Here is a 9,350-nt window from a genome sequence, read left to right on the forward strand (position 1 = left end):
GATAATGGGCATTCTAACTGGGGTAAGGTGGAATCTCAATGTTATTTTGATTTGCATTTCTTTTATGGCCAGAGAGTCAAACATCTCTTCATATATCTACTGGCCATTCTTACTTCTTTTTAGAGTCTCTCTTTAAGTCTTTAACCCATTCATTTATTAATTAGGTTTCTGTGAGCTTTTATTAATCTTGCTAGCTATGTCCTTTGCCATGCAGAAACTTCAGTTTGATGCATTCCTATTTATCCAATATTTCTTTGATTTGTTGTGAAACTTAGGAAGTTTTGACCCATACCTAAGAGCCCTACTGTTTCCCCTACTCCTTCTTGTAATATTTTCATGATATTTGGACTTATATTGAGCTGCATTCTTTTTTATGACCAAATAATATTCCATTGCATGGAATTTTCTTTGTCCACCCACCAATTGGTGGGTAGTTGAATTTATTTCCACCTTTTGCTTCTTGCAAATAGTGCTACAGTGGTCATATTGATTGGACATCTTTGGACATCTTTGATGTTGTTTAGGAATTACCAAAATCACTGTGACAAGCCCAGGGCCAGGTTTAGAGATGGAAGTTAGTTGTGGTAGCCTTCTGTGCAAGGTTCACATATAAAAAGTACTGCGCTTCCACTGTGACAGGTTTAGAAGGTAATATTCAGAGAGAGAGAGAGAGAGAGAGAGATCGAATCTGTCTACTGGCTCCTCTCAAACTCACCTTTTAAAAACCCATCCTGAGGTTGCTTAAGAAATTACTCAGTAATTGAGGCAATAACTTTCAAGACCAACATATATATTTTTCTCTTCTACACAGCACAGTACCCATAACTCCTGCAATGCATTTAGTTGTGCTGGGAAGTAAGCTCACGACCCCTCTCCTCCACCAGCTGTGTGAAGTAGGGGAAGGAAAGAAGGAGCCATCTCATAGGAATCATAAACAGAAAGAAAGAAATGCTCTTTAGAAAATTTTCACAATATTAAGCTCCAGAAAAGCGCTAATAAAACCAACTACCCTGGCCCCGAGTCAGAGCCCTTGGCCTTCCCTGCGTGCCAAGGCTGGCTCCGCTTGCAACCCTGTGTACACTGGCATCAGCTCGCTCTGAGAATCCGTGGCAAGACCCTCATTAGCATTCTAGCTCCATGCAGGAACGCCGTTTCTCCTAGAAATGTCATCTCTCTTAGTTCTTTCTCCCTTTACACAGTTTCAGAAGATTTCTCCCTGATTGAAGTAAAAAGAATGTAAATATTTTAGCATTTCATAAAAGTGAAATATCAGAGGCTACTTTCACAGTCATTTGAATTACAGCGAGTGTTTCCTTCATATTTGAATCAATTAACTTTCTCAGTAATTTTGTTCAAGGGAATAGAATGGTCCAAGTCCGGCCTGGCCATACCTGCTCCGGTTTCTGCCGCTTCGGACATGGGAAATTCACCCATAAAGGAGCACTGAGATTTCTTTTTTTTGGATGGGATAAATTGAATGTGTTTGTGCAAGAGACAATGCAGTAGCTGGGGAAACAGGCTGTGTTTCTGCTCTGTTGGGGACAAGTAAAGAATAGAGCTTTCCCATATCATCATCAGTGTTGGAGAGAGAACAGAGATCTGCCTTTCACTGGCAGTGGAATGAACATTCCACTTAATGAACAGTTTCTACAGCCCAAAGCAGGTTGTCTAAGCAGGTACTTTACAGAGTGTAATGTCACCTAGCATTAAAGAAAAAAGGAAGAAAGGAAGAAAGAAAGGAAGAAAGAAAGAAAGAAAGAAAGAAAGAAAGAAAGAAAGAAAGAAAGAAAGAAAGAAGGAAAGAAAGAAAGAAAGAAAGAAAGCAAGCAAGCAAGCAAGCAAGCAAGCAAGCAAGAAAGAAAAATGAAACCTCGCTAGGCTCTTCCACTAAAGGCCATTTGGAAGAACAGGGAAAGCTTAACGATGCCCTGAAAGGTTGCAGAGTAGAAAAGTACCAGCATCAGCAAGTCAAGAGGATGGGTTCTGCTGTGGAGAGACTTCTCAGGGTGCCTGGATGTGCCCCGCAGAAACCTCTGTGGTGGTGACAGACACCCAGCCTCCTGGGCACTCTAGAATGAGTCTGACACCAGGCTTTAAAGCAAGGCTTGTGAGTTGTAGACATTTAACATTTTTACCTTAGCTCCTTGCAAATGAGGAAATCTGGGGGCGGGGGGCGGTCCTGGCTCCCCTGGAAGTGCAGGAGGCAGGAAATGGGAAAAGCGTGTCTGCTAGAGGCTGCGGGCCCATTGAGATCTGATTGGTTGAGCTGCTCTGGCTTATCTGGCCTGGGCCACTGGGCCTCACTCACTTGGTGAAGGAAGGTGTGAAGCCCTTCCCAGCAGCAGAGATGCACACGTGAGGGAGACAAGAGACAGTGACACCTTGTTCACCTGGCCTCACAGAGGGCATAAAGGAAGCACAGGAGACAGAGACAGAGGAGTTGTATGTGCTCGTCATTTGGGGGCTGAAGCTTTGCATCTGGAGGGCAATCAGCACCCAGAACTCAGGCTGAAGTTCCCTCCTCCCCACCCCCAGTCACTGAGAGATGCCTTCTCACTGGCCTGAGATGACAGACGTGGCCATAGAACCATAAATATCCTGAGTCAGGAGAAGACGGACAGGGAGATGTCACCAGCAGTGACAAAGAGTCTCTGCACTTGAGCACTGATTGCCTAAAAATGATTGGTAAAGTTAAAGCCAGGGATGAGTGAGAGGGAAGTGGAGACGGCAGGGCAAAGGTGCTGAGCTTGGTGCTGATCACCTGGTCTCTGGTGGCAGGGGTGGAGGTAGACACCCCCCCCCCCCCGGCCCATACCCAGTGAGTCGTGGCAAATTCATTTTGGTTCTCTGTGGGACAACGCTTCCACAGTTCTTGCCTGAGGTTTCCAGACTGGGTACACTTCTGACAGTCAGAATAGAGACTGACAGCTAGGAAAACCTTAACACTTTCATGAGAAAAACCATCTCAATTAACTGTCTCCTTTATTATCGCATAGGGCTTTGTTTTATTGTATACTCTCATTGGTAAACCATAGCAAACTATTTCACCAGGGCAAACAATGTTACTCATGCTTGGGCTCCTCTTCCATCTTGCTTCTACTGTGTTATTTTAAAAAAATCAAGGAAAGAGAGAGAAGTCTCCCATTCATCATGACATCAAACATTTTACCACCATTTATTCGGTGGGGGGCGGGAAATTGTGGCAGAAGAAATTAAGACAACATTGGGTGATGCTTATGATACCTAAACATGAAAGTAATCAACTGGTATGTTTTTGAAAATTGAAAATAAAATTATGGAGAGAATGCTTTATTTGATTCTCTGTTTATGGGAAATTCATTTTATTTGACTTTTTTATTTGTAATATCAACTATGGAGCAGAGCGCAGTTTCCAAGGTGTTCCCTCACGGTCTCATTCTTCTAAATTATTAATGCCGGGCTGTTGATATATTGTCAGCCTTGTACATACATTCTATGAAAATGAGTTTTACAGTACGCTGGGATTTATAACAAAGCTTGACATACGCAGCTAATTCACCTACACAGTCCTGTCAGTTTTAGGTTCATAAATAATTGATACTCAGGGCTTGAAGTTCAGCTACTGTTAGTCCTTCAGCTGTTAAATTCCAGCAGCATAATGGATGAATATTTGTTTATAATTTCTGTACATGGTCCCGATGTCATCTCCCTGGCTTCATTTGCATAGGTAGATTGAGATGTTGCAAGTATAATGAGCGTGTGAAGATGACGAATTGTTTGCTGGCATGCCAGTGCGGTTCTGTAAATGTTTGATTAGTTCTGAATGGATTACTGTTAGATTATCTGGTTCAGAGGTTAACGTGAGCAGCTCTTTGCTCCCAGAGCTTTCGTGATCCCTCGCTGACAGATTTTAAAATTCATACCGTGAGATCAGAGCTGCAAAGAGTGAGGGGGTGTTCTAGGCAACAGATGTTTAGTAATTAAGCATACGGTCCCCGTTTGGGAGAGCTGGAGGGATTTCAAATTGGCAGGATTTGTTCAGCTAGAGGAAACTGGAGTTCTAGAGGAAACATTCTTCCTCTCTACCCAGGAGTTGGTTGCTCAGCTTTCCATCAACATGACTGTAAGAAGGAGCTACCGACAGAGCTGGGGAGGCAGGAAGGGCTCTAGCGCTGCGTGAGGGTGGCTTCCTCATGAACTTGGCCTTAATCCGTGTCCAAGTGTCAGGTAGGGCTGTGGGCCTCCAGAAGATAGGGTGGGTTGAGGCCTTGCGGAGAGAGATGACATCTATCCAGAGCCTCTCGGCCAACACCAATGAGCACTTGGTTGATAAGAAAATAGAAGTCTAAAGAGGTATGAATACCTTATATAGATAGCACCTCAAAACCACACGCACATGCATACAAACACGCATGCGTGTGTTGTGTGTGTGTGTGTGACACACACATTCATGAGCACCAATATCTGATCCCCGCACCCTTCTCTGTACACTTTCTGGAGGAAGACAGGCCTGGAGCCTTCCCCAGGTCTTGGGGCTAGACCTTCTTGTCAACTTGAATCGGTGTCGTGTTTCCAGGCTGCCAGGCACCTATTCCCCTCGGCCTGGCTCAGCTGCTCCGTCCCCTCAGACCTGCTCCCTCTCCTCATCTCCTCTCTCTCCCAGCTCCAAACCAGAAAATGGAGGCACCAAGCCTTAATGAAAAGATTCAGAGCTTGCAGCTAAACAGCACTGAGTTCCAGCGCTCTCTTGAACTATATTTTTCCAGTCCCGCATCCAGTTCCTTAGCTTGTCTGGCAATCATGTTAGTGATTATATGGGTAATGAAACACGTGCTCTTTTTGTCTGAGCCTCTGATTAATCTGCCTTCTCTTTAGCCTTGATTTATGGCGCTCAACTCTGGAGGTGAATGCCGGCCCATCAACTCCGTAGCTTATTACAGAAGCAGGGGCTGCTAATGCCTCCGAGGCTTGAATTGTTTCTTGACAGCCAGGCTTCTCGCCACATTCCCTCCAATCTGTTTTGGTTCCTGGTGTGACCTTTCATACAGTAAAATACATTAGTTGAATAGCACAGTCTCATTAAAAGAGTGAATTAACCGAAGAGTCTTTTTAACTAAATGACAGCCAAAGGACTGAGTGCTAATAGCCACGAGCAGTTGGAAACTTAACTCATGAATCAGGCCTGTTAATACTGCCTCCTGCCTGAAGCACTGAGGGTACCGCGCTCTCTGCCGGCTCTCGTAAGAAGAAAAGCTCATTACTTTCCTCCTGATGGGAGAGAAAGAGTGAGCGAGCAATAATAAAACTTGAATTTTTCAATACTGTTAAAAATGGGGCTGACAGATTGCCGACAATAGGAGCAACGGGCCCAGTCTGTGTCCGGAGCCGCTGAATTAGCAATACCATACATCATACCATCTAATTAAATCAACCCGGAGAATGAAATTAGTTTTCTGTGAGTGAAATGGCCTCGGAAAGAGCTCTATTAAATGAACTGGAGAGCATTAATTAAATAATTCACAGTGAGGGATTTTGCATTTACACAAAAATTGTGCACTTAATTGTCCATGCTGTATTACAGATCTGGCCTTATGTTAACAATGTGTCGAAAACACACTTATTGCAGCATATCGGGAACAGTTTAACACAAACGCAGTCTGGGAAGTTTTATGGGTTGGACCAACATCCAGAGTTGAACCCAAGGCCCAGCATCCAGAGTTACCTGGACCTCGTTTGGAGCTCAGAAAGGTCAGTCACCCCGACAGGTTTGCAAGGCTTCCGTCCGTGCTATCAGAAGGGGTTTTGGAGATCAGCTTGGTAGTCTCTTGGGGTGTCCTGGGTTGACCTCTTGGTTAATTTGCAACTCGGAAGCTCTCTTGGCATCTTTTGGTATCTGTAGGTATTCAGCTGGGAGAATCCATTTCCTTTTGATTTCTTTTTCCTTCCAAATGTATTAGCCAGTTAAATAGACTCACTCATGTAAACCCAAGCATATTTGGACGCACTGAAGGAGAAAGGGAATTTAGATACAATATGTTAGAGAAATCCAGACACCATCCTTCTTAGAATCGTGGATATCATGGTTGAAAGAAACCATAAAAGTCATTTCATTCAACCTTCCTCCTGGCAGGCGATGCTTGAATTTCTTCCCTAATTTTCCTGCTCACATGCGGAGCGGAGATGCCGAGCTGGAGCCAAGAAGCCTGCTCTACCACGGGCCCACTGGGCTTCACTGAGCACCACGGGGCAGACCTAATGTGAGGCCATCTGGGTAGCATAGTGGACAGTGGCTGGGAGGCCGGGCTTTGGGGTGGATTCCTGGGTTCCAATACCAGCTCTCCTTGCATCCTACTCTATGACCTTGGTCCAGAGTCTGAGCACCTTCGTGTCAAATCTTCAACGACTGAACTGAGGATGATACTAATATGCAGCTCATACCATTGGTTGGGGCGGGGGAGGTTAATAGAGCTAATAGGTGATATTTGGTTGCAGGTGGTAGAGGATTTGCTCTCTGTGTGTGTGTGTGTGTGTGTGTGTGTGCGTGTGTGTGTTACACGGCTGTTATGTAGCATACTTTTTAAATTACTTGGCCTCTCCTTCCACACTTTTATTTTGATAGTTTGAGACCAGTAAGCGCCTGATTAATATAAGCCCCATTGAAACTTTTCTCTCTCCCTGCTGAATGTGGTAATTCAACCTTATAATCCTAGCTTCTTGGAGATAGAGGTCAAGAGATCATGGTTTCAAGTCAGCTCTGGGAACAAGAGTTTATGAGACACCATCTCAACCAATGGCCTGGTGAAGTGATTTAAGCCTCCTGTCCCAGCTTCCTGGTAAGCACATTGACTTGGCACAGTGGTGCTGTCATTCCCAGTGAGATGGCGAAGTACAAGTAAAAAGACCATAGCCCAAGCTGGTCCAGGCATAAATGAAGACCTTACCTTGAAAATAGCCCAGTACAGAGAAGGACTAGAGGAGTGGCTGAAATGGTAGAGAACCTTCCTAGGAAGCTTGAGGTCCTGGGTTCAACCCTCAGTATTCCCCCCATTTACTGTTCATTCTCATTACTTAATTAATTAGCTGTTAATTAATTAGCTAATGAATTAAGCCTAAGCTTTTCTGGCTTGTCTTAAATTTCAGACTTGTAAAAGTTTCAGCTAGGAGTGGTAGACACGTGGCTATAATCCCTACACTTGAGATATGAAAACAGTACGGTCTTGATCCTGAGGCCAACCTGGACTATGTAGTGAAAACTTATCTCAAAGATAAGGCAAAGGATTATTTTAAACGCGTTTACACCTTGGAGCCAGTCTGCATCCTCCATGCCCATATCTGCTGGGGTGCATGGGTGCTAGGAGCTCTGCAGAACAAGAAGGGCAGGAGTCTTTATAGAACTTGTGTTCTAGGGGCTAGGAAGGTGGCTCAGTGGTAGAGCGCTTGCCTTGCATGCAAGAGGCCCTGGGTTCGATTCCTCAGCACCACATAAGCAAAAAGAAAAAAGCCTGAAGTGGCGCTGTGGCTCAAGTGGTAGAGCGCTGGCCTTGAGCTGAAGAGCTGAGGGACAGCGCCCAGGCCCAGAGTTCAGGCCCCATGACCGGACCCCCCAAAAAAGAACTTGTGTTCTACCCTTCCTTTCAATGGTAGTAAATATGTTTTCCAAGTCTTTAAACCAGTAAAAAGTTAAAATGCAACTCTTGTAGGATGCTGAGTAGAAAAGCAACACAACAATCCCTTGACAGTTCTGGATTCCAGGCTTGTCCCTAGCCCCATCTCTCTCTAGTATCTGGTATAGACCAGTGTCAGATTTGCATATGACCTTCGCCTGTCTTCCCTTGTATTTAAAATCATCTCTAGCTCACTTCTAACACCTGATACAATGTAAATGCTATGTAAACAGCTGTCCTATTGTATTGTTCAGTGAGCCATGACAAGAAAAAAATTTCAGTACAAATGCAACCTTTCTGAATATTTTCCATCTCATGGGTTGAGTTCTACCAAAACTATTCTTCTTCCTGCCCAGGTGTTGGCTTCTGAGCCTCCCATGGAGTGTGACTGGAAGAGGGACCGCAGAGAGAGCTGGGGAGGAGAGGAGGGCTGCGGTGCCAAGGCAGGGCAGCTTTGTGTGATTTCTCCACTCCGGAGACCATGAACTGAAATCCATCTTCCCTAGAACAGGAAGGAGGAGTGTGTAGGGCTGGGCCCAGGCCTCACTTTTCTACGTGGTGTCTTGTCCTTTGGGTCAGATTAGCTCACAGATTTGGGTCCAGGCACAGCCAGGCTCTGCTCCAGCAGCAGGGAAAAGTTGTCTGGGAGAAGGCACCGAGTGGCCTTCCTTCTGGTCTTGGCTGAGGGCTGAGATCCCCACTTTGAGCCATCTGAAAGGCCCAGTTTTCTTTAGCAAAGGAGCACAGAGGTTAGGGCCAAGTGCAACATCCGGTTTGTATCTTGGCTCTGTGATTTCCTGCTGCCAGTTTGGGCAGTCATCGAAGTTTCCTCCATGGATGGGTGATGGGGAGTCCTACAGGGACCATGATGTAGATTTGGGGTGAAGAGGGCAACGTAGAAGCATGCTGGATAAGCCTTTGCCCTGCATACTCGGAGTATGCATTGGATCCCTAGAACCATGGGCTGGTAACTCTCCCAGCCCCGTGATTGAATGTCTACGTTGACCTCTCCATTATGGGACACATGCCTGGGCTGTGGGTCCAGAACATGGTAAGAAAAAAACAAACAACAAACTCATGACGGAGAGAACAGGGACCCCAAACTGGAAAATCTCCTGATTCTACAAGCCCTGCCTCTGGGTTCCTCCAGCCAGTGGCTAATCACGCTTGGGCATTGGCTCAACTGGTGCTTTCCTAATAGCAAAACAGCAGAAGGTTCTTTTTGCCAGAAACGTCTCTGGTCTGGTAACTTTTGAGCTTGCTTTGTTGCATGCAGAGCTCTCATTATCCAGCCCTTATCCCTGCACGAGGCTCTTGGGAAGACAGGAGCGTCAAGCTAGTCAATCACTTGCACCATTGCCTTTAATATGAGCTGGATTTAGTTTATCCATAAAGGCCTGTCTCACAAGACAGAATTCTTCCCATAGTCGGAACAGTTGTGTGCAAGCTCCCCTCTGGAATGTGTCATCTGTCTTCTTCTCAGGTGATCGGTGAAAATCCATGTGCCTTGTCATTTGCTGAGTGAACATTTCTCTGGTTCACTCTGATTCTTTCCAAGAAGGCTGGTCCCATCTGGGGCATTGCCACTCCCCATTGACTGTGTATCCTGGGGTGAATGTCTCTGAATACAGAAGCTCCTTCAGCAGGAGGGCTCCCTGGGGATGTGAGTGACAGAGACCAAAGAACTTTAGGGTCAGAAATGACAAG

The 9,350-nt window shown here is 45.4% G+C and overlaps 1 non-coding gene across 1 annotated transcript; it reads left to right on the plus strand.

Annotated features, from left to right (window-relative positions):
- The first annotated feature begins 7,387 nt into the window (after window positions 1–7,387).
- Trnaa-ugc lies at window positions 7,388–7,468 on the plus strand. Its single transcript has one exon. It is a non-coding gene; the product is annotated as a tRNA-Ala (tRNA).
- Window positions 7,469–9,350: the final 1,882 nt, after the last annotated feature.

The sequence above is a fragment of the Dipodomys spectabilis genome, unplaced genomic scaffold (assembly GCF_019054845.1).
Source record: "Dipodomys spectabilis isolate Male_0828 unplaced genomic scaffold, ASM1905484v1 ptg000289l, whole genome shotgun sequence".
NCBI classification, from domain to species: domain Eukaryota; kingdom Metazoa; phylum Chordata; class Mammalia; order Rodentia; family Heteromyidae; genus Dipodomys; species Dipodomys spectabilis.